Genomic DNA, 26,843 nt, shown 5'->3' with positions numbered 1-26,843 from the left:
TTCCAAGGGGTTTAGCTGACTGGTTTCAAACATTAATTTTGGCTCAGGATGTCTCTTGTCCAACCCACATACGTTTTGGTAATCCTGATCAACCTGTGTCGATCAGCCAGTTCCCGTGGCCTTTTAAAGTTAATGTTTTTGATCCCTTTATAAGATGATTTCAGTCCAAGAGTGATCCAAATATTAAATTGGCTGATAGAATTCAAAGATAATTATTTCATGTTTTATAACATCATGACTCTTTGGTAAAGGTTACCTTGACACTATGGAACATGTTCTATTAAAAGTTAAAGTGGGGGAGAGATGAGAAAGTGAGACAGAATAAAAAAGATGAAGGATTGGTTAGTACATGTGGCAAATTCTGAATCTCTGCCCTTGACACGAGGAATTTTACTGATTGCAATAATATCTCTGACTTTATAAACAGATGTGAGGCTAGTTTTTCACACAAAGGATAGTGAGTGTCTGGAAGGTGCTGACAGAGGAGGTGGTGGAAGCAGACATAACAGCAGCATTCAAGAAGCCCCTGGATGAACACATGAATAGGAAGGCAATGGAGGGATACAGAGCCTGTAAGTGAGAAGCGTTTTAGTATGGAAGGGAAAAATGTGTCGACACAGGGCTGGGAGGGCCAAAAGGTCTGTTCCGGTGCGTATTTGTTCATGTTCTTTGTTCTTTGTGCAGTCGGCCAACCATGCACAACCAACCCATGATTACAAAGAACAGCATCCCAACCACAACATTAGATATGATTTTGCTATTGAGCAACATTTATTAAGTAATCCTGACTGTGCTAAGATTTACACTGGAAACCAGTTTAAGATTTTCAGTGAGGCTTGCTAGCATGACTCAGTAGCCCATGTTAGGACCTACACTAATTACACAAAGATCCCTCTTCTTTCCAGACCAAAGAAATATGTCAATAGACTGCACATTTTGTAATGAGTAAAGGGCTATTGAGTAAAGCCAATCTCTGTTGCATCTCCCTGGCTGATGGAGGTCAACTTGCCTGTTTCAAAATTAGTCAGTTAACTAAGATTGTTGACAGTTCCTGCCGTGCCTCCATGTCTAGCAGAGTCCAACCAATCTACACCTTCTTGTCATGCAGGAGAAACTGTTGCCTCATTTCAAAGTTGCATTTTCTCTTGCATTTCAGTCCTGCCGTTTGCAAGAAGGAGGACATTGTCTTCATGCCCCTATTTAGCAATGTTTAATGCATCCTTGCTCTGATGAACTGGCACACAAAAATGCAGGCTCAGATCTCCTAATCTCTGAAAGATACACATCGGGATGTCCTAGAATTCCTATTGCCCTGACTATACGATAATTGCTCAGGCAATTATCTGTGTCTAGATTCCCTCTCACCAAAAGCAGTTCCAACTTCTGAGATTCAGTTAGAGAGTCTGGCAGGTTTAGACTTACTTATCTTAATAGTTAGCCAGGAAACGTTAAGAGAGAATTCAATTGAATTGAATTGAATTGAATTGATTTGATTTAAAATAGAATTAGCTTTATTGTCACATGTACTCACATGAGTACAATGAAAAGTTTACAAGTCACCACCTATAGAGTTTTCTACTTAAGTACAAAGATACCGATGTACAGATTGTTCAGTACTAGTTCTTCGGAAAGAAAATTGAGAAAAATAAAGAAACAAAGTCATTAAAGGCTGCAAAAGACCTGTTTCCTGTATTCTGGCTTACGTTAATCTATAAATACATAGGCTTCACATTGCCAGAGGGCTTGACTTTTCTAAAATTGACAAATATTACAAGTGAATGCATGGAGTCTGTGATCACCAGCAGGAAGGAGCATTATGATTTATTCTGTTGTCATAAATATGTTGATTTTTATGACACATTTCCAATAGATGTGATTCAGTCTTTCTGAGGATAGGGGCCAACTTGTTAAAGCTAAACAAGATCATGTCCAGTTTTGTGTGGCAAGAACAGAAAATAAACCTTAAGTTAGGGAACACTGGGAAGAATGTTGCGAAGGCATTGAGGGTCTCAGCTGCAGATTAGAGACTCTCGAGCAGCTCTTTTAAGGAAAATCCACCCTGTCATGTGATAGCCGCTGGCATTCCCCTGGGATCAAACTCCCCCAGGAGGCGGAGGTTCCTACGTCTGAGACCTGATGGCCAAACTGCAATTGACACTTTTGCTGTGCCGATCTGTGCCACCAGGGACGCAACGATGCCACACACACCTAAGGCCTCAGATTGAGAAGCTAGTCGATGGCGGGCAATGGTGAGATGCAGGAGTGAGCTTTGGCGGTGAGGTGGATGGTAGCCACTGGTGCCTGGAGGGTTTCGCTTTCAGTGAGCCCACATCCCCACGCTATATACAAGAGGCAACCAAGTGGCTTTATTCAAGTGACCTCCACGACCACAAAAGTGAACAAGACCAGTCCTTTTTTGTACATGTTGCCATGTAAGTAGAATGAGGCTGGATTATTGTCAGGCATCCATAGGCGTGAAAGTGTGGTTAGGTGCCCATGTTGGGATGGAGGGTCAGGTGCCTGTGTTGAGTTGCAGTAATGGAGTGGGGGGGGGGGGGGGGGGGGGGAGGCTGGTGGTGTCTACACTCCCTCTAGTCTTTCCTGTTGGTGTGTGGACCTGTGGAAAAGGAGGTTAATGAGTCTGCATGCTGATGAAGATCAGTGAATATCAGTCACTCTGCTCCCCAGTGTTACCCATTGATGGAGAATGAAGCTGAAAAATGTGTTGCTGGAAAAGCGCAGCAGATCAGGCAGCATCCAAGGAGCAGGAGAATTGACGTTTCAGGCATAAGCCCTTCTTCGGGAATGACTGATATCTGAGGAAAACATTTCCAATCCCATACAGCTGCAACCAGCAAGTATATTGGAAATTTAGTCAGGTGTAACATTAATGTGCTTTCACTTATTGGTCAGAGCATTGCATATCGGAGTTGGAAGATCATGTTGCAGTTGTACAGGACATTGGTTAGGCCACTTTTGGAATGTTGTGTGCAATTCTGGTCTCCCTCCTATAAGAAGGATGTTGTGAAACTTTAAAGGGTTCAGAAAAGATTTACAAGGATGTTGCCAGGTTTGAAAAGCAGGAAGAGGCTGAATAGACAGAGGCTGTTTTCCCTGGAGCATTGGAGGCTGGAGGGTGACCTTATAGAGGTGTATAAAATCATGAGGAGCATGAATAGGGTAAATAGACAAGGTCTTTTCTGGGTTGGGAGAGTGCAGAACTAGAGGGCATAGGTTTGAGGTGAGAGGGGAAAGTTTAAAAGGGACCAAATGGGCAACTGTTTCACGCAGAGGGTGGCGCATGAATGAAATGAGCTTCCAGAGGAAGTGGTGGAGACTGTACAATTACGATATTTGAAAGGCATCTGGTTGGGTATATGAATAGGAAGGGTTTAGAGGGACATGGGCCAAGTGCTGGCAAATAGGACTAGATTCATTTAGGATATCTGGTCGGCATGGATGAGTTGGAGCGAAGGGTTTATTTCTGTGCTGCACATCTCTATGACTCTATATGATTTTTCAAATTTTCAAGATTCCTAATAGTTGGCAAGTTGTGCTTCTAATAACTTGATGATATATATGCCTGGTAGAGAGCAGGGAAATTGCAAGGCATCCATCTATCTCTGGAGATGATAGACGGTGTCTGGGTTGTCCTGGATTGGATACTATCAGTTGTGGCTCCAGGGGTGAGTGGGTGGGTGACAGTCCCTCCCACAGCTGGAATGAGAGCTCCTAACAGGCAACTAATGAAGTAATGAACGAATGAATGATTTGAATGAATGAATGATTTATTGTCACATATATTTTGAAAGATATAGTGAAAAGTGTGTCACCATAATCCCTTGCCATTTTGAGTTACAAAAAAGAATAAATAGAAATTGCATGAATAGAGTTCATCTTCTGTTCAAACTGGAGTGTCAAGCACTGCTCCAAGGCTACTGCAGGGTCTTTACAAGGTGTTTCAGGCCTTGAGGAGTCCCTGCTCTGGGTACAGTAACAACAATGCCATTGCACTGGAGACCCCAGCTCCCCTGCTACTACTGCCTCACCAACACTGCCAAAAAATCAGGCTCCGGCTGATGAAGGGATTTTGTCCGAAATGTCGATTTTTCTGCTCCTCGGATGCTGCCTGAACTGCTGTGCTTTTCCAGCACCACTCTAATCTAGACTGTGGTTTCCAGCCTCTGCAGTCATTGCATTTACCTAGTTGATTTTAACCCTACTGCGATTCCTCTTCCAAGGACGCCTGCCTTGAAGAAGTTTTCCTCCTCTCTCTACAAGAATACTCTATGCTACTTTCTCCCCGCCCCCACCCTCCTTTCACTTATCTCTCCACCCTTTGGGCTCTCTGCTTGTATTCCTGATGAAGGGCTTTTGCCTGAAACATCGATTTTACTGCTCCTCGGATGCTGCCTGCACTGCTGTGCTTTTTCAGCACCACTCTAATGTAGCCTCTGGCTTCCAGCATCTGCAGTCATTATTTTTACCTATCCGGCCCTCCATCACTAGGTGTCCACATTCTGGGCTCCACGGCCACCAAGAGTCCAGGCTCCGGGTCTACCGCTGCCAGGAGTCTGCATTCTGGGCTCCACCACCACCAAGAGTCCAAACCCCAGGCCTACTGGCACCAGGAGTCCACACTCTAGGTTCCACCGCCACCAAGAGTCCAGGGTCCTGGTCTACCCCCACCAGGGGTCCACACTCTGGGCTCCACCACCACCAAGAGTCCAGGCTCTGGGCCTACCACTGCCAGGAGTCCGCACTCTGGGCTCCACCGCCACCAACAGTCCAGGCTCTGGGCCTACTGCAGCCACCTTCTTCAAGGTGCATACACATTTTATCGCAACACATTGTTGTTGCTAATGAAGAGACAATGTCCCAGTAGGGACAGGTCTTTACTCTCTGTTCACAATCATTGTATCAATAACTATCTGCGAGAGCAGTCAAACCTGATGCATCAGATCAACCAGGTGCATTCTATGAACTTGAACATTAAGGTTACTTTGTAAGCCTAGATTTTGAAAGAGTGCAGCCCAGTGCCATGGGTATTAAGTAACTTAGTTGTTTTTTTTGAACAACGTAAGCATAGAACATATTTGGCACACAGACAGGAGATTGTTTGAATTGATCTAAGGTGAAATCTGCTTTCAGAAGCCCAATTGCTCAAAACTTGGATTATCCAGGACAAAGTGAACCTGCCATTTCAGGTAAAGATCTGTTTTGTAACCGTCCTCATGATCGTTTTCCTATCTGTAATGAAGTTTTCAATAATGCTAATGCCATGCTGTTCCTCAGACGAAGAAGCAATTATAAACAGAGCACTCAGGAGGACAACAGGGATACGCTTTTAATGAGCAGCACTTTGCTGGAGTTCAGTGATTAACTCCTTGTTCTTTGTCAATTACATATTGTCAATTTTTCCAGGATTTTTAATTATTTGCATTGTGCAGCTGTCTGTGTGGGTGCGCACTTGCCCTGCATAAACCTGTACAAAATAAATCTGCTTCCTACGTGGAGAGACTCAAATGTTACTCGTTATTATAATGTATTAACAGATGGTGCTGTGCCTTCTTACTATAAAATGAAAAAGCATAATTTATATTAACAACTTGCAAACATATTAGCCAGAATATTTGCCCTTATTAGAACAGACTTTACTGTTCTTTCTTCTCAGCTCCCTCTTGTGAGCTGACTCATACCTGGTTCAGCTCCAGTTTACTGGTAATTCTCTGAATTGTGTGTGACCAGTCTGCAAGGGTCAGTCTAAGTAGTGAGGTCATTGTGCTGAGGTATTAAATATGAAAGAAGGGATGTGATGCTGGAACTGTATAAGACACTGGTCATGAAGTCAGAAATAGGAAAGGTGCAGTCACCTTGTTGAGTGTTTACTATAGGCCCCCCAATAGCAGCAGAGATGTGGAGAAACAGATTGGGAAACAGATTTTGGAAAGGTGCAGAAGCCACAGGGTCGTAGTCATGGGCGACTTCAACTTCCCAAATATTGATTGGAAGCTCTTTAGATCAAGTAGATTGGATGGGGCGGTGTTTGTGCAGTGTGTCCAGGAAGCTTTTCTAACGCAGTATGTAGATTGTCCAACCAGAGGGGAGGCCATATTGGATTTGGTACTCGGTAATGAACCGGGACAAGTGGTGGGCTTGTTAGTGGGTGAACATTTTGGTGATGGTGACCACAATTCTGTGACTTTCACCTTGGTTATGGAGAGAGATAGGTGCGCACAACAAGGTAGATTTTATAATTGGGGGAAGGGAAATTACGATGCTGTAAGGCAGGATTTGAGGAGCATACGTTGGGAGCATAGGCTGTCAGGGAAGGATGTGGTGGAAATGTGGAACTTTTTCAAAGAGCAGATACGACGTGTCCATGATATGTATGTACCTATCAGGCAGGAAAGAAATGGTCGTGTGAGGGAGCCTTGGTTGACGAGAGAGGTTGAATGTCTGGTAAAGAGGAAGAAGGAGGCTTACATAAGGTTGAGGAAACAGGATTCAGACAGAGCAGTGGAGGGATACAGGATAGCCAGAAGGGACCTGAAGAAAGGGATTAGGAGAGCTAAGAGAGGGCATGAAAAATCGTTGGCGGATAGGATCAAGGATAACCCCAAGGCATTTTATGCGTATGTGAGAAACCTGAGAATGACGAGAACGAGGGTAGGTCCGATCAAGGACAGTAGTGGGAGACTGTGTATTGAGTCGGAAGAGATAGGAGAGGTCTTGAACAAGTACTTCTCTTCAGTATTTACGAACGAGAGGGACCGTATTGTAGAAGAGGAGAGTGTGAAATGGACTGGTAAGCTAGAAGAGATACCTGTTAGAAAGGAAGATGTGTTGGACATTTTGAACAACTTGAGGATAGACAAGTCCCCCGGGCCTGACGGGATATATCCTAGGATTATGTGGGAAGCAAGAGAGGAAATTGCAGTACCGTTGGCAATGATCTTCTCGTCTTCACTGGCAACGGGGGTGGTACCAGGGGACTGGAGAGTAGCGAATGTTGTGCCCCTGTTCAAAAAAGGGAATAGGGATAACCCCGGGAATTACAGGCCTGTTAGTCTTACTTCTGTGGTAGGCAAAGTAATGGAAAGGGTACTGAGGGATAGGATTTATGAGTATCTGGAAAGACACTGCTTGATTAGGGACAGCCAGCACGGATTTGTGAAGGGTAGATCTTGCCTTACAAGTCTTATTGAATTCTTCGAGGAGGTGACCAAGCATGTGGATGAGGGAAGAGCAGTGGATGTAGTGTACATGGATTTTAGTAAGGCATTTGATAAGGTTCCCCATGGTAGGCTTATGCAGAAAGTCAGGAGGCATGGGATAGAGGGAAATTTGGCCAATTGGATAGAAAACTGGCTAACCGGTCGAAGTCAGAGAGTGGTGGTAGATGGTAAATATTCAGCCTGGAGCCCAGTTACAAGTGGAGTTCCGCAGGGATCAGTTCTGGGTCCTCTGCTGTTTGTAATTTTTATTAATGACTTAGATGAGGGAGTCGAAGGGTGGGTCAGTAAATTTGCAGATGATACGAAGATAGGTGGAGTTGTGGACAGTGAGGAGGGCTGTTGTCGGCTGCAGAGGGACTTAGATATGATGCAGAGCTGGGCTGAGGAGTGGCAGATGGAGTTCAACCCTGCCAAGTGTGAGGTTGTCCATTTTGGAAGAACAAATAAGAATGCGGAATACAGGGTTAATGGTAGGGTTCTTAGTCAGGTGGAGGAACAGAGGGATCTTGGGGTCTATGTACATAGATCTTTGAAGGTTGCCACTCAGGTGGATAGAGTTTGTAAGAAGGCCTATGGAGTATTATCGTTCATTAGCAGAGGGATTGAATTCAAGAGTCGTGAAGTGATGTTGCAGCTGTACAGGACTTTGGTTAGGCCACATTTGGAGTACTGTGTGCAGTTCTGGTCGCCTCACTATAGGAAAGATGTGGAAGCTTTGGAGAGGGTGCAGAGAAGATTTACCAGGATGTTGCCTGGAATGGAGAGGAAGTCGTACGAGGATAGGTTGAGAGTTCTCGGCCTTTTCTCGTTGGAACGGCGAAGGATGAGGGGTGACTTGATAGAGGTTTATAAGATGATCAGAGGAATAGATAGAGTAGACAGTCAGAAACTTTTTCCCCGGGTACAACAGAGTGTTACAAGGGGACATAAATTTAAGGTGAAGGGTGGAAGGTATAGGGGAGATGTCAGGGGTGGGTTCTTTACCCAGAGAGTGGTGGGCGCATGGAATGCGCTGCCCGTGGGAGTGGTGGAGTCGGAATCATTGGCGACCTTTAAGCGGCATTTGGATAGGTACATGGATGGGTACGTAATCTAGGTTAGAACGGCACAACATCGTGGGCCGAAGGGCCTGTTCTGTGCTGTATTGTTCTATGTTCTATGTTCTATGTTCTATGACACAATTGGAATTTTCATGTACACTTCTGATCACCACAGCTCAGGAAGAACATAATTGGTCTGAGGGAATTACAAAGAGATTCCCAAGAATGTTGCCAGGGCTTGAAAATTGGAGGTATAATGAAGAATTGGATAAACCAGATTGGATTTCTTTAGTACAACCTTATTGAGTTCCAGGCTTTGTATGCCAAGTGGCTATGATTCGGTATTGAAATTCCCTGAGAGAGTCCAGAATAATCACTCATTTTATATTGTCCACCCTAACAGTAACAACCTTCTCCCATCAACAATGCTGGGCATTTATAATGTTTAGGTAAAGTTCATTAGGGATGTCACTAAGACGTGATCAGAAAGAAAGAGATGTGCTGAACTGAATGAGGAAATAGTGGAAGGACTGATCTTTGGCCAGAGTGGATGAGGGTGACACGGTGGCTCAGTGGTTAGCACTGCTGCCTCACAGCGCCAGGGACCAGGGTTCAATTCCAGCCTCGGGTGACTTGTCTGTGTGTAGAGTTTGCGCATTCTCCCCGTGTCTGCGTAGGTTTCCTCCAAGTGCTCTGATTTCCTCCCACAGTCCAAAGATGTGGACGTTAGGTGAATTGGCTGTGCTAACCACTTCAAACTGTAGATGTTCTCTGGTTCAATCACAAAATTCCAAAGACAAAGACATAGGCAGCTGATGGCCTGGTGTAACATGGGTACAAAGAGTAATGGAACAAGGCAGAGTCAGGGTAACTCAGCCCAGGAGGATTGTTATAACATTGGCAGGATGGTCTAGAAGTGCTCAGCTCCTGATTTGTGCCTTCAAGTGTGGATAGCTCTTTTTTGTTTTTTGAGATCTTGCAAAACTCGCTGCACTGTACAAAACGATGGCAATCCTTTCAAACTGATCACAACCAAAACCTGTGAACCTTCTCAGGAGGTGTGATAATGTAATGGTGATGTCACTGGACCAGTATGAGTCCATTAGTAATTAGCCCTGGGCTAATGTTCTGGAAATATCATCATAGAATCCCTACAGTGTGGAAACAGGCCCTTCGGCCCAATGAGTCTACACCTACTCTCCAAAGAGTAACCCACCCAGACCCCATTTCCCTACATTTACCCCTGACCAATGCACCTAACCTATAATCCCTGAACACTATGGGCAGTTTAGCATGGCCAATTCACCTGACCTGTACATCTTTGGGAAGGAAACCCATGCACACACAGGGAGAATGTGCAAACTCCACACCGATGGTTGCCCAAGGCTGGAATTGAACTTGGTACCCTGGTGCTGTGAGGCAGCAGTGCTACCCACTGAGCCACCGTGCCAGGTAGGTAATTAATTCCCAGCTTGGCAGATGGTGAACTTTAAATTCAAAAACATTTTGGCCTAAGAGTGACTATAATAACTTAATTCTCATAAAAAATTGATTCACTAATGCCCTTTAGGGAAGAAAATCTGCCATCCCTACTCTCCAAGTAACTCCAGACCCCCTCTGTAACTCTTAGCTGCCCTCTAGACAATTATGGATTGATAATAAATGCTGGCCTAACAAGTGACACCCACATCCTATGAACAAATATGTTTAGAAAGGTATTTATTGCAGCTGTTCACCCATGGATGTGGTAGTCATTTTGCCATTGCCTGCCGACATTATACATTGCGGGTAATTTTGACTCTTTGGATTGCAGTCAGTGAATAGTAATATGGGGAGCACTGTAAACCAGGCAGCCATCAAACATTAGCATTCAATTGCTGAACTATTCCCAATAACTGTTGTCTGTTGACCGCTGTTCTTCAAACTTGATATATATTGTATGTGGTTGGCTTCTCTTAATTGTTGCTTTCCTTACATCAATCTCGCTCAAGCTATTCTTTACCTTGAAGCAAACAGACATATTCACATAAATCTTTTCTTTGCATTTCTGATGGCACTGCCAGGTTTAGATAAGGAGCATGGATTTCTATGGAGGTAGGAATGAATATCTCTGAAGTGGTTAGCACCCATTTGCTTTTGTTTCAGAAGTCAATAAGTCATGCACAGATATAAATACCTGGTTGTTGCAGGATAGAACTACCATTGCAATCACTGAGTTATTCCATCTTCTCTGTAGTATTGTCCAATTATTCAGCAGGTTATGCTATTTGGCTATTTGCTTTGGCTATTTATCGGGAGCATCAGAGGCTGAGGGGCGACCCTATAGAAGTTTATAAAATCATTAGGGTCACAGGATAGGGTGAATAGCCAAGGTCTTTTTCTCAGGGTAGGGGAATCCAAAAGAAGAGAGCATAGTTTAAGGAGACAGGGAAAATTTTTAAAAAGGACCTAAAAGGTAACAATTTCACACAGAGAATGATGAGTGTATGGAATGAACTGCCAGAGGAAGTGGCGGAGACTGGTACAGTTACAACATTCAAAAGGCATCTAGATGGGTACATGAATAAGAAGGGCTTAGAAGGATATGGGCCAAGTGCTAGCAAATAGAACCAGATTAATTTAGGACATCTGGTTGACATGGACGAGTTGGACTGAAGGGTCTGTTTCCAAGCTGTGTAGCTCTATGATGCTATGTGTTGACTGTACTCTGTTGGTTAAACTCCAATACAGTGACTGTGAAACAGAAACTAACTTTAAGTAAGAAGCAGTGAGCATGAGGTACTGTACACAAGTTCCTGCACAGAGAGAACCTGGTATGTCGTTTCTGAATATCTCTGAGGCATGAAAGACAACATCGTTAAGTCCCATTGCCACCAAATTTCTGACACAGGGATGGTTGTACATTGAAGATTACCAGGGCATTCAACGTCAATTCTACATACTACAGATTGATTTGATACTGCAGCAAAACCAACAATACTTTAATTTTGCAAAAGACTATCATCATGATTTATAGAGGGAGGTGGAAGACTGGATGGTTTACTTATGTTGGACTGAACGTGTGTGCACAAACACATTGAAAATGTCTTGATGGCTGTAGCATGTGGGATGTATGAGTGACATGCTCCAGGGGTGATCTTGCTGTTTGGGCAGACAGCAGGAATTTCTCAATTGATTTTAAGCAAGATCTCCAGAATTATAGATGTTGCATTTTTTCATAAACTTGCCAGCCAGGAGTTTGAAGAAAATCAATACGTGAGTGTGAGCAGCCCCAAATCTGGTACCAGAAAATCATGAGAAGGCTAGGCTACAGCCTAGTGGGATTAACGCAAACGTATTCATCGAGAAACTCAGCGAATGCTCTGGGGACCTGGGTTTGAATCCCACTGTGGCATTCCCCTGGGATTTGAATTCAATTAAAATGACCTGGTATTAAGAACGTACTGTTTATCACTAAAACATTGTCGATTGCCGGAAAAGCCCATCTGGTTCAAGGAAGGAAATCTGCCATCCTCACCAGGTCAGACCCACAGTAATGTGATTGACTCTCAACTGCCCTCTGAAATGGCCTAGCAAGCCACTCCGTTCAGAGGGGCAACCAGTAATGGGCAATAAATGCTGGTCAAGATTAGAGTGGTGCTGGAAAAGCACAGCAGGTCAAGCAGCATCCGAGGAGCAGAAAAATCGACGTTTCGGGCAAAAGCCAGAATCGGGCTTTTGCCAAAACGTCAATTTTCCTGCTCCTCGGATGCTGCCTGACCTGCTGTGCTTTTCCAGCACCACTCTAATCTTGACTCTGATCTCCAACATCTGCAGCCCACACTTTTTCACCTAATAAATGCTGGCCAGCTAGCTACACCCATATCCCATGAGCAAATTAAAAAAAAGGAGGAAATAAATGTACATACATCAGAACTAGGTGAGCACTCATACACAGGTGTAGCAGGGAACCAGGAAGGTGAATGTAATGTTGGCCCTTATTTCAAGGGGGTTAGAGTATAAGAGTAGGGAAATCATACTGCAAATGCATAAAGTGCTGTCTGCGGTACTGTGAGCAGGTTTGGTGCCCTTATTTGAAGAAAGTTATCATTTTGTTGGAGACAAAATGGTTCACTCAGATGATCTGTGGTACAGAGGGATTAGATTAGATTCTCCACAGTATAGAAACAGGCCCTTTGGCCCAACAAGTCCACACTGACCCTCCGAAGAGTAACCCACCCAGACCCATTTCCCTACTACATTTACCCCTGACTAATGCATCTAACACTATGGGCAACTTAACATGGCCAATTCACCTGACCTGCACATCTTTTGATTGTGGGAGGAAACCCACGCAGACACGGGGGGAATGCGTAAACTCCACCCAGACAGTTGCCCGAGGTTGGAAATCGAACCCAGGTCCCTTGCACTTTGAGGCAACAGTGCTAACCACTGAGCCGCCCTAAAAATTGATTTATAAAGTGCAACACTGCAATGGCTGGGAATTGAACCCAGGTCAAGTGCTTGGAAAGCAGCTATGCTCACCACTATACCACCATCCCCCTGCTTAAAAGTCAGATAAATGCAAATAATCAGATACATTGTTTTATGAACACAGGATGAGAGTATACTCTTTGGAGGTTGGAAGAATGAGAGGCGACCTCATTGAGACATATCAGATTCTTAAGGGGGTTGACAGGGCAAATGCTGAGAGGTTGCTTCGCCTCATGGGAGAGATAGATTCGATGATAGTGTGCTGCTAACTCTCCTTGGCCAAGCATCATGATTTGGAGTGGCTCTGTGTTGGACCAGAAAACTCAAGCTACTGAAACTATTTGCAATACTGTCTATTGGCTTTTCTTCAGTCCTTTGAGGGGTCTGTCCAGTTTGAATCATCCTGCTGGAGATGTTGACCTGTCTTTGTGAGCGACTGGCGCTCTGGAATGTGGAACTTGTCCTTGCACCCAGCTCGTGCTCACTTAATGCTGAACTTGCCAGCGATTAAACAAGAAGGCTGGAGACTCTTTTGTTTTCTGCCTTTGTTTGTTTTTGCCTCTTGCTTATTTTACCACCACTGACACATCCCACCCACCCCTTCCTCTCCACACCTCCCAACCCCAGAGCCAGGAAAGCTCTGGCTTACAGGCAGAACTCTCATCTCCAAAGGTGGAAACTTCTGGAATCAAACCCATCTGGAAAGAGTTGAGCTAACACATAAATATCTGCAATGCCAAACCAAGACTGATTCAGATTAATGTCATGGATGCATCAATACTATTAAAAGGAGAGCAGAGGAATTGTCCTGACCTGTACCTCTTTAACATTTCTACAAGAGGATCGAAAGTTGCCAGAATTGCTGGATGCAATACTTCAGGATTAATTGAATCATCTACGGCATGGAGTACTGATTCTATCTGCTACCATGGCAACACTCCTCCTGTACTTTCAGAACAATGCGCTGTTTACGTCAATATTGTATCTGAGAAATTCTTCTACCTGACATTACCTGAAACACTTGGGAGTGATTGTGAACTTGCAAAACTAGAGACAAACCTATATTGTACTGTGTAATTGCTAATTGTATTATTTGAATGGGACTTTCACTCCCTGTATTTTGAAACTTCTAGATATTTAAGATCAAAGGCATGACTTTCCCCAACTTTCTAAAATACAGAACTGGTGAAATGGTAAATGTCATGGTACTGACAGTTCATGGGGATGGTATAGGTCTCTGTCGTATCATTATTTTAGGTACAGGTGGTCTCCCATCAATCAGAAGTCAGGCCTGAGGCATGCGCATATTCTTTCAATAAGATTTGCCGCTGATACCCTCTTGGAAAGGGCATTGCTTGACCAGACAGCAGATTATATGCTAACGTGGCACCAATTGTGACCTCTTTGAACTTGGCATTCCAGCCCTACCTCCAGCAAAAATGCCATCCCGTATTCCCAATTCCTCCACCTCCACCGTATCTGCTACCAGGAGGACCAGTTCCACCACAGAACACACCAGATGGCCTCCTTCTTTAAAGACCATATTTTCCCTTCCCACATGGTTAAAGATGCCCTCTAACACATCTCGTCCACATCCCGCACCTCCGCCCTCAGACCCCACCCCTCCAACCGTAACAAGGACAGAACGCCCCTGGTGCTCACCTTCCACCCTACCAACCTTCGCATAAACCAAATCATCCGCCAACATTTCCGCCACCTCCAAACAGATCCCACCACCAGGGATATATTTCCCTCCCCATCCCTCTCCGCCTTCCGCAAAGACCGTTCCCTCCGTGACTACCTAGTCAGGTCCACGCACCCCCCTACAACCCCCCCCTCCCATCCTGGCACCTTCCCCTGCCACCGCAGGAGTTGCAAAACCTGCGCCCACACCTCCTCCCTCACCTCCATCCAAGTCCCTAAAGGAGCCTTCCACATCCATCAACGTTTTACCAGCACATCCACTAATATCATTTATTGTATCCGTTGCTCCCGAAGTGGTCTCCTCTACACTGGGGAGACTGGATGCCTCCTAGCAGAGTGCTTTAGGGAACATCTTCGGGACACCCGCACCAATCAACCACACCGTCCTGTGGCCCAACATTTCAACTCCCCCTTCCACTCTGCCGAGGACATGGAGGTCCTGGGCCTCCTTCACCGCCGCTCCCTCACCACCAGACACCTGGAGGAAGAACGCCTCATCTTCCGCCTTGGAACACTTCAACCCCAGGGCATCAATGTGGACTTCAACAGTTTCCTCATTTCCCCTTCCCCCACCTCACCCCAGTTCCAAACTTCCAGCTCAGCACCGTCCCCATGACCTGTCCTACCGGCCTATCTTCCTTTCCACCTATCCATCCCACCCTCCTCTCTGACCTATCACCTTCATCCCACCCCCATCCACCCATTGTACTCTTTGCTACCTTCCCCCACCCTCCTCTCTGACCTATCACCTTCATCCCCTCCCCCACTCACCTATTGTACTCTATGCTACTTTCTCCCCACCCCCACCCTCCTCTCATTTATCTCTCCACCCTGCAAGCACTCTGCCTGTATTCCTGATGAAGGGCTTTTGCCCAAAACGTCGATTTTCCTGCTCCTTGGATGCTGCCTGACCTGCTGTGCTTTTCCAGCTCCACTAATCCAGATTCCAGCCATGCCCTGTCTTAACCATATATCAACATCTCATGAACATAATGAGGGAAACTACGTCCCTGTTCTATCAGCACCTCTTCAAGGAATTAGGAACTACTTTCAGGTTATTTCTTGCATTGTCTCTTCTAACAATTGTGACATGATCTTGGAGCCATCTTATAATTACTTGAAGTTTGAATACTCTTCAGAGAATGGTTTGATTATGGTCAAAAAACCTGGTTGTTGATTCAAGACTCGTGGTGAAAGAAGTAGCTTCCAGCGTTTTATTTTAGGCTTTTTATTGTCATGTGTGTACTCAAATACAGGAGTACAGTGAATAATGTCTAATGTCGCCACACACAGCACCATCTTAGGTCCCAGGGTACCGAGATACAAAAACTTCAGGTATAAAGTAGTAAAGGAAACATAGTTAAAAAAGTGAGGGATTACCTTAATAGAGTAAGTAGAAAATAAAGAAATAACGTAATAATTAACATTAAAGTCCATCTTAATATAGGCAAGAAAAATAAAGGAATAAAGTTAGTTCAACAGTCTTTGTTGAGTACTTGCTGGAGCCTCAATCTCCTCCCCTTAGCTCAGGGAGACTTCACCTGTCTATTATGGATGCCACCACAGATACTGGGGGACGTGCCCTCCCTCACCGCTTGCTCTTCCTACATCAGGTTGTGATGCCATCATTGCTGAAGCTGCTGCCTCTGATCTCCTGCTGTCTCCAGAACATTCCCGGGCAGGACCCACTCTCAACTCCCAATTACCAGGACACTGGACGGTACAGTGGCTCAGTTATTAGCACTGCTGCCTCACAGCACCAGAGTCCCAGGTTCGATTCCAGGCTCGGGAAACTGTCTGTGTGGAGTTTGCACATTCTCCCTGTATCTGTGTGGGTTTCCTCCGAGTGCTCCAGTTTCCTCCCACAATCCAAAGATGTGCATGGCAGGAGACCATATTCAGCCAGGGTCATTAGGGAGCCATCCCTTTGCCTAAAGAAGGCCCTGTTTATTCAGCCTACATTGCTCCCAGTCAGAAGGTTGAAGTTTCATTGCTTTTGGTCATTTTATTATCTAGCAGTTGGACTCTTGAGGACACATGAATTTTGAATGGAAATTGTTCACCATGTCTGCTCCACTGTTGCAGAAGTTATCCATTGATAAATTCTTTTATACAGCGTATAAAAGAAACCCCACAAAGGCTCTGATCCACTCATGGGCCAATGGTATTGTTTGGTCATGCTAATCAAAGGCAAATTTCACTGTTTTGATACACAGCACTGCCCTTTGATGTGAAGGGCAGTGTTTGTCACTGGCCACCCGGGTGTTTTCCTATCTTCCTGGTGGTGGAATTTGAATAAAGATTCGTGCACTTTGTGTCTTTCACTGTGTCTCACACCTGCACACACACACCATGGGTGCTGGGGAAAAAAATAAGCACTACCGCAGTTAGGCGGTAGTGTGGGGGTTATAAAAAAAGAAAAAAGAAAAAGGAAAAGAAAAAAAAAGGCAAATTTCATATTCCGCACAAATAAATTTGTGCAGAACCCCAAATGAATCTTCATTCTCAAGACATTTGGAGTGTATTGTTCCAATTGTGCTCCCATTTGAAACTCCAGGTTCCTCTGCATCGTCACTGTCTTAGATCTTTCTGATGATTTGATTTGATTTGATTTATTCATTGTCACAAAGTACAGTGAAAAGTGTTGTATGGTGTTGCCACTCTCCAGCACCATCTTTAAGCTCAGAAAAATAAACCAAAACATAGAAAATAATGCCAGAAGAATAAAGAAAATACGAAAAAAAGTGTTCAACTTTAAAGTCCTTCTTGTTCAGAGCTCTAGCATGGACCATAGGCCCGGTGGCTGGGCATGAGTCCCCTTTGCCACCTCTGGAATAAAAGTTACCGATCTTCGGCACCATCCTGGCTCTACCAATGTCCTACTGGTATGAATCCTCGCTGGACCTCACCAATACCGGTGCCACTGATGCTGCTAGGTACTGCACGGGCCCAAATACGATTCTGCCCTCATCACCATGAGTCCACTTTGGGCTCACCCTGAAAATGCAGCAACTGCTGATGCCGATGGGTCTTGTCCTGGGCCCAAACTCATCTCTGCTGCCACCGCCAGGAATCCAATCCCACCTCTGCCACAGCAGCCACGGGTCAGAGCTAGGACGGCCTCGACGATGCAGAGACCGCCGGGAAACCAAACTCATCTCCGATGTCACCGCCTCGGGTCCACACCGGGCCTACTCACCGCCGCTGATGTCATCACTGTGACCAAGCACTTCACCAAGAGGTAAATAAAATAAAAGCAAAGAGAAAAATAAAGTGAAGGAACACAAAGAAAAGTGGACAGAGTGGAAGAGCCCTGGGCTCAGAGGCAGTACACCACCACCGTAATCTTAGCAAAGGGCAGAGCCACTGGAGGCCCTGTTTCTCAAGGGGGAGGAGACCGATGCAGACGGTCACTGCATCGGTAGTGACAGTCTGTTCCGAGTGAGGAAACCCTAGAAGATGCAGGAGATGGAGGATGGCTTCAAGGCTGTGCAACCAGAGATATCAGAATAAGCTGATTGTTCAGTGACCTGTCCTCAATCATTACATTACAAACCTCAAAGATTACAGCCAATGCCACATTACCAAGTCTTAGCTGATCCAGCGTTAAAGAATACTTAGAGAATCTACCCAACTTCTGTATCAAAACTGAGACACAGAAGCTGTGATAAAGTCACTTAACAGATTACGTAATGCAGAAAATTAACTTAAGGGCAAAAGAATAATTCCTTTCCCATTAATTGCCCCATGTGGCCAATCCTTTCCTTTAGGGGCATGTTTCCTGATCATGAGACTGCTGTGAAGTGTTTCCTTATTGCAGTCGATAACTTGTTGAAAAGTAGCTGTGGTTCATGTTCGAGCCCTTGAGACATTCGTTGTTAATCGATTGTCTCGGTGCTTGAGCCAGAAAGTCATAACAACAATAGTGCTGCTGAGGAGGCAATGGTATTGCTGGGGAGGTGGTGGTGTAGTTGGGGAGGCAGTAATGCAATAGGGGAGGCAGTGGTGTAGTTGGAAAGAGAGTAATGCAATGGGGGGGGCATTGGTGTAGTTGGAGAGAGAGTAATGCAATGGGGGAGAGTGGTGTAGTTGGAGAGAGAGTAATGCAATGGGGGGGTAGTGGTGTAGTTGGAGAGAGAGTAATGCAATGGGGGACAGTGGTGTAGTTGGAGAGAGTAATGCAATAGGGGGACAGTGATGTAGTTGGAGAGAGAGTAATGCAATAGGGGGACAGTGGTGTAGTTAGGGGGGCAGTAATGCAATAGGGAGGCAGTGGGATAATAGGGGAGGGAGTGGGATAATAGGAGAGGCAGTGGGCTAATTGGAGAGGCAGTGGGCTAATTGGAGAGGCAGTGGTGTAGTTTAATGTTACTCTTGCAACCAAACGTGCTCCTTACTAGACCAAGGGATGGTGCCCTCTGAGTTGCGTTCAAAGTTCCCAGAGGTTCTTCATCACTGCCTCCTCTATTGTGAAAGAGTGTTAGACTGCTCTTCTCAGTTCATAGCTTAAATAAGTTGGAAGCAAGGGTGCAGTGGTATCTCACTTGTTCCAGTGCCCTCAACACCAAAGAGCTTTGGGGATTGCAGCAGTCTGTCTGCATCCAGAGTGCTATTCAATGTGCAGAAGTTGCTATCAGGATACTGGAATGCTCAAAAATAGCAACTTTGTCCTGAAGAAGGGTTACACCCGAAACGTCATCTTCTCCACCTCCTGATGCCGCCTGGCTTGCTGTGTTCTTCAGGCCTCCTGCCTGTCTACCTTGGATTCCACCATCTGCAGCTTTTTTTGTCTCTAACCAAAACTAGCAACACACTTAGAAAAAGCTACCACTCCATTAATAAAGTATTCAGTCACAGACACAGGGTCATCCAGGTTTGCACAAGGAGTTCCACAAGTTACCATGATTCCTTCATTCTGAAGCTACCTCTAATTTTCTCAGTTTTTCTCAGTATTCTCTTTCAGGCATACGTCACCTGCTGGTGGACAAGGACCTCAACGTTGCGCTATAAGACCCTGAGCAACAGAGACCAGGAGGTTCCGTGAACATTATTGAACACAACCAAGTAGTGCTGCGACAGAACCTCTGCTGTTTTAGTATCTCCCCACATTGTGTGCTCCATGACAGTGTGGTTACTGTCTAGTTACCACACAACTGCCAGTGGGGGAGACGGGAATGTGCTGGAAATGTCACTGGATTAGCAATCCAAGAGGCCCCAGTCTAATGCTCTGGGCTTTTGGGATCAAACATTACCACAGCAGCTGGTCCAATTTAAATTCAAATAATAAAACTGGAATTGAAATGCAGTCTCATTGACGGTGAACATGAAACTATCACAGGTTGTTTTCAAAGTCTGACTGGATCACTAATACCCTTTCGGGAAGTACATCTGCTGTCCTCACTTGTTCTGGCCTGCACAATGACTCCAGCCTCACAGCAAAGTGGTCAACTTTTAGCCCAATAAATAAGAATTGGATAGGCACATGGAAGTTAGTACAATGAAGGGTATGTAGGTTAGTCTGATCTTAGAGTAGGATAAAAGGTTGGCATGACATCGAAGGCCGAAGGGCCTGTACTGTGCTGTATTGTTCTATGTTCTATAACTCCAGTCCAGAGGGAGTAAATGTTGGGAAGAGACAGTGGAGGAGCAGCAATTGACATTGAGTGAAATAATCCAGGAAATTGAAGGAGATGGAGGAAAGCTGTGCAACAAGAGATTTCAGAATGAGCTGATTGTTCAGTGACCTGCCCTCTAACATTATATTACAGCCAATGCCACGCTGCACGTTCTGATTGATCCATGATCGAAGAATAATTAGAGAATCCACCCAACTTCTATATCAATGCCAATCTGACAACTGAGATACTGAAGCTGTGATAAAGTCACTTAACAGACCATTATGTGATACAGAAAATTAACTGAAGGGCAAAATAATAATTTCTTTTCATTAATTGCCCCATTGACCAATCTTTTCCTTTCGGGGCATGTTTCCTTATCATTCTTCCCGTGTCTGCGTGGGTTTCCTCCCACAATCCAAAAGTGTGCAGGTTAGGTGAATTGGCCGTGCTAAATTGCCCGTAGTGTTAGGTGAAGGGGTAAATGTAGGGGAATGGGTCTTGGTGGGTTACGCTTCGGCAGGTCGGTGTGGACTTGTTGGGCCGAAGGGCCTGTTTCCACGCTGTAAGTAATCTAATCTAATCTAATCTAATCTAATCTAATCTAATCTAATCTAATCTAATCTAATCTAATGTGACTGCTGTGAAGCCTTTTCTTGTTGCAGTTGGGGAGGAAGTGGTTCAGTTACAGATGCAATGGTGGAGTTGGGGAGGACACGCTGTAGTTGAGAAATTGGTGGGGCAATTGGGCAGGCAGTAGGTGGGGAGGCAGTAGTGCAATTGAGGAGGGAGTGGTGCAATTGGGGGTGCACTGGTGCCATTGGTAATGCAGTAGTGTGGTTGGGGATGCAGTGGTGCAGTAGGGAAGGCAGTGGTGCAATTGGTGATGCATGCCATCCTAAATTAATCAAGTCCCATTGGCCAGGATTTGGCCCATATCCCTCCAAAACCTTCCTATTCATAGAGCATAAAGAAAACAACAGCACAATGACAGTCCCTTTGGCCCAAACTAGTCCATGCTGGCCAAAATGTCCATTCATGCACTTGGCTGATACTATCAAAACCTTTCCTATTCATGTATTTATCCAAACGCCTTTTAAATGTTGTTAATGTACCCACCTCAACCACTTCCGCTGGCAGCTCATTCAAAATGCATACCACCCTCTGTGTAAAAGAAAATTGCCCCTCAGGTTCCCTTTTGTTCTTTCCCCTCTAACCTTGAACTGATGCCCTCTAGACCTCAAATCCCCAATCCTGAGAAAAAGACTGAGTGCACTCACCCTCTTCATGCCTTTCAGGATGTTATACACTTCCATAAGATCCCCCCTCCGTCTCCTACGGTCTAAAGATAAAAAGTCTTAGTTTGTACAACCTCTCCCTCTAGCTCAGACCTCTGAGTCCTGGCAACATCCTTGTAAATTTCTTCTGCACTCTTTCCAGATTAATAACATCCTTCCTATAACACATTAGCCTCACCAACGTCCTGTACAACTGCAACATAACTTCTCAACTTCTATACTCAATGCCCTAACTGATGAATGCCAGTGCCAAAAGCCTTCTGTCTATCTGTGACTCTACTTTCAGAGAACTGTGCACCTAACTTTCAAGGTCCTCTGTTCCACTACATTTCTTAAGGCTCTACTATTCATCATGAAACTCCTACCTTGATTTGACTTTCCAAAATTCATATACCCATCCAGATACTTTCTAAATGTTGTAATTGTACCAGCCTCTACTACTTCCTCTGGTACTTCATTCCATATACATACCACCCTCTGTGTGAAAAGCTTGCCCCTTAGGTCCCTTTTATATCTTTCCCCTCTCACCCTAAACCTATGCCCTCTAGTTTTGGACTCCCCTACCCTGGGAAACAGACTTTGGTTATTTGTCCTATCCATGCTCCTCATGATTTTATAAACCTCTATAAGGTCACCCCTCAGCCTCCAATGCTCCAGGGAAAATAACCCCAGCGTAAACAGCCTCTCCTAAGAGTTCAAGTCCTTTGCCCAGCAACATTGTTAGAAATATTTTCTGCACCCTTTCAAGTTTAACAACATCTTTCTTATAGCAGGGAGTGCAGCATTCTAAACGTTGTCTAAATAATGTCCTGTACAGCCGCAACATGACCTCCCAACTCCTGTACTCAATACTCTGACCAATAAAGGAAAGCATACCAAACGCCTTCTTCACTATCCTGTCTACCTGCGTCTCCACTTTCAAGGAGCTATGAACCTGTACTCCAAGGTCTCTTTGTTCAGCAACACTCCCTAGGACCTTACCATTAAGTGTATAAGTGCTGCTAAAATTTGCTTTCCCAAAATGCAGCATCTCACAAACTTACACAACACATGTTAATTCCCATTCCAGAATGTCCCTTCAAAGTAGTAATGCTTATCTACGTCATTTTCTGAAGTGTACCCAAATTGTGCAGTCAATGGTGGACGTGTAAGGTTTCGTGAATAAATCAATTTATCTTCTTGCTTTACAGCTTTTGTCTGATCCTGATGCAAGTTCTGTCGGGCTGTAGGTTAGTTGGAATGCATAACTTTGAAAAATGGACAAATAAATAAACTATATCACATGTGTTTGATACATCACAACCTCCGACATTGTAGATTGTCTGCCCTTAAAGAACATGCAGTTCTATTCATTAATGACACAAAGCCAGTCTGTTAGTCCAAACCCTTGCTACAATGTTGCTGGCATTTGGATAAGGCAGAATTCCTGTTGTATAGTTGGCTTCCTTTCAAATCATAGCAATGTTTCTGACATAATTAATTAGTTTATAATTCTTTGATATTTGAGACATTTTCTCAATGCCAAAAGACATGCACGAAAGCTGGGCTGCGTGGGAGCATTTTGGGGTGATTGATATTCTAAAACAGAGAATGGCTGAGAAATTGGGACAATTAGCACTGTGTTTTGAGGAGTTACGAGTACCCTTGGTGATCCAAAATGGCAAACTGTTTGGGCAAATCATCTGGGATGTTCCATCAACAAGAGTGCTAGCTCATACACACTGAATGGCTGTGACAAGTACTGCACCCAACTTTACAATTCTAGAGCACACTGTTCCAAATTATAGCCTCTCTTAACTTCACACAACAGGAGTGATAACATGGGATGTTCTGATGCCAGCCAATGAACATGGCAGATCCCAGGGTGAAACTGGTTTGATATTTCTTTTTATCTTTGGATAAGCCATTTAAAGTAGCCTACACTCATTTGCTAATCTTTTAAAATCCAAACACTAAAACCGATATCGAAAGGTCATCAAATAATTCTTACATGGATGCATTGAGGAGCACCAAAGGGACAGTGGTACTCAGTGACGGAGAGAGGAGCAAATAGATAGGCCGATAGCTGAGAAGTGGGAAAGCAAAAGGATGGTCATAGTGGGGATTTTATCCATCTTAACATTAACAGGGGGAAAATAAACATGGTGCATAGATTTGCGGAATTCTTCAAAAGCAGTGTGCACACAGCAAAGGGACAGGAAAAGTGGAAATAAAGACAGCAATACTGGGAAACCCCAGCAAACAACATTTGTAGAGAGATAAAGCTAACATTTCAAGTCAATAACATTTCATCTACAGTTTTAGGAGAAGGGTAATCCTGGATTTACTTCCAAAAAATGAAATGGGCAAGATGAGAGAACAGGGAGTCAGCATTTTTGAGATTGAAGTCATAACGTATTGGACTTGGCATAATTATGGTGATAGGGCAGACCACTCCTGCTCCCTGGACCTCTCTGGGAGGACTGGACCCCTCTGCTTTATCCTCATACCCTCGCACACTATTTCCAACATATCAATCGAACATGCCTCCACCACTCTTCCAGGCAGTGCGTTCCAGATCCTCAAACCATCCTTGTTTCTTTTGTAGATCATTTTAAATCTAGACCTTTCCTCTTTTTTTGTTCCTTTAATGAGCAGGAACAGATTCTCGCTGCCCAAACTATCCAGCTCTGCTCACGATTTCGTAAAGCTCCATCAGGTCTCCCCACAGCCTTCTACTCTCCAGGCAAACAGCCCCGCCTTCTTCAATCTGTCCTCTTCACTGGATTAAAACACAATCAGTGGAGATTTTCTCCTGGGAGAGATGGAATGGTTGTGTTGGGGCTGCTGGAAAATGGAAAACTGGAAAGGAGTGCTCGATTACAACGAGAATCATTATGGCACAGATGGCGGACATGGACAGCAGACCTGGTGGAGCAGCTCCCTCCACCTCTCTCCAGATTCCTGTTTGCAGAACAAGCATGAGGATTCAATGGGATGGGTGTCAGGGGCTTGAGATAGGATTGATAGGTCTGAGTAATGTGTAGAGGGACAATCAAGGGGATCTGAGTGGACAGAGTGGGTAAGAAGGCATTTAGCACACTTGCCTTCATTGCTCAGACCTTTGAGTATTGGAGTTGGAACATTATGTTGAGGTTGTACAGGATGTTGGTGAGGCCTCTTCTGAGGTACTGGGCAGAGTTCTGGTTGTCCTGTTATTGGTAGGATATTATTAGACTGAAGAGGGTTCAGAAGAGATCTACCAGGATGTTGCCAGGACTGGAGGGTTTGAGTTATAAAAATAGGCTGGAGAGGCTGGGGCTTTTTTACACTGGTAGCTCAGTGGTTAGCGGAGTCCTGCTGTCTCACAGCACCAGGGAACTGGGTTTGATGCCAGCCTTGGTCTGTGTGGAGTTTGCACATTCTCTCCATGTCCATGTGCGTTTGGTTTGGTTTCCTCCCACAGTTGAAAGTGAGAAGGGCAGATGCTGGAGATCAGAGTTAAAAATGTGTTGCTGGAAAAGCGCAGCAGGTCAGGCAGCATCAAAGGAGAAGGAGAATCGACGTTTCGGGCATAAGCCCTTCTCTCCTTCTGACCTGCTGCGCTTTTCCAGTAACACATTTTTAAGCTCTTTCTTCGCAGAGTAGAAAGACGTGTGGATTAGGTGGATTAGCCATGAGAAATGCAGGGTTGCAGGAATGGGCTGGGTCTGTGTGGGCTGCTCTTCAGGGGGTTGATGTGGACTCAATGGGCTGAATGGCTTGTTTCCACACTGTAGGGATTCCAGGAGGTTGAGGCTTATCGAATCACAGGGGACACAGAGAAGGTGTGCAAAAGTCTTTTACCTAGAGTAGGGGAGTTCAAAACTAGGGGGGACATTTTTAAGGAGAAAGCTTTAAAACAGAAATGAGGGATAACTTTTTCACACAGAGAGTGGTTTGTGTGTGGAATGAACTGCCAGAGAAAGTGATGGATGTGGGTACAGTTACAAATTTTAAAAGATGTTTCGAGAAGTTCATGAATAGGAAAGGTTTGGAGGGATATGGGTCAAGCATGGGCAGGTGGGACTAGTTTAGTTTGAGAACATGGTTGGCATGGACTAGTTCGACTCAAAGATCTATTTCCATGCTGTCTGGCTCTATGACTATACAACCACTAGACATTTTAAGGTGCTGGGATCCGGAAAAGGAACAGGAAGCAGGGAATAAAGACTCGCTCAACTTCAGTTTTTGTTGCGGCCTTATTCCAACCTGGTCTGGTCAGTGATCAGCTGCTGCCATAGATGGCCAGAGGCAGACTCAAGCTGTCATCAGGAGTGCTGGCACCATGGATGCCAGGCCAAATCTGAGCATTGTTCACAATACAATTCTCCTAGGAACCATCCTCCTGAGTGTGGGAATGTCACTACCAGGGATCCCTGCAGAGTATAGCTTGGGATGCCACATAGAGGGCACGAAACAGTGGTAGAGTCACAATTCTCACCATTCTGCTGCCCATGGATGAGGCACATCTAAAACTAGCAGGGTGTTAGGAACTCTTCCAATGCAGAGAGTGAGCTGGGAGCAATTGCAGGAGGGTGTGTAAATTCATCACTGGGCACAAGGGAAGATTCATGCGAGAGTTGGTGTGGATTTATGCAGCCATTAATGTGAGTTTCACCAGAACGCTTGAACTGACTCTCTGAATCTGTTTGAGGTAACAAGTGGAGTGCCACTGGGATCAGTTGCTGAACCTTCAACACTTTACAATTTGTATAAAACACTTAGCTGAGGGGACCGAAGGCATTATTGCTAAATTCTTTGAGGAAGTGACAAAGTTGATTGATGAGGGAAGGGCTGTAGATGTCATATACATGGACTTCAGTGAAGTATTTGATAAGGTTCCCCATGGTAGGCCGATGGAGAAGGCGAAGTCGCATGGGGTCCAGGGTGTACTAGCTAGATGGATAGAGAACTGGCTGGGCAACAGCAGATAGAGAGTAGTAGTAGTAGAAGGGATCTTCTCAAAATGGAGACCTGTGACCAGTGGTGTTCCGCAGGGATCCGTTCTGGGGCCGCTGTTGTTTGTGATATACATAAATAATTTGGAGGAAGGTATAAGGGTCTGATTAGCAAGTTTGCAGATGACACTAAGATTGGTGGAGAAGCAGATAGTGAAGAGGACTTCAGATTGGAACAGAATATAGATAGGTTGGAGAGGTGGGCAGAGAAATGGCAGATGGAGTTCAATCCGGCCAAATGGGAGTTGAATCATTTTGGAAGATCTAATTCATGATGCATGAATGGGCAGGGAGCAGAGGGATACAGATCCTTAGAAAATAGGCGACAGGTTTAGATAGAGGATCTGGATCAGCACAGTCTTGGAGGGCCGAAGGGCCTGTTCCTGTGCTGTAATGTTCTTTGTTCTTTAAAGTTGCCAAAGATTTAAAGATAGGTTGGAAAGGGAGCATAAAGAGACTACAGCAGCAGATAGATAGGCCAAGTGATTGGGCACAG

This window comes from Chiloscyllium plagiosum, unplaced genomic scaffold, assembly GCF_037043375.1.
Source record: "Chiloscyllium plagiosum isolate Xiang-an unplaced genomic scaffold, Cpla_swu_hap1 HiC_scaffold_20, whole genome shotgun sequence".
NCBI lineage: Eukaryota > Metazoa > Chordata > Chondrichthyes > Orectolobiformes > Hemiscylliidae > Chiloscyllium > Chiloscyllium plagiosum.
This window is presented reverse-complemented; position numbering follows the sequence as displayed.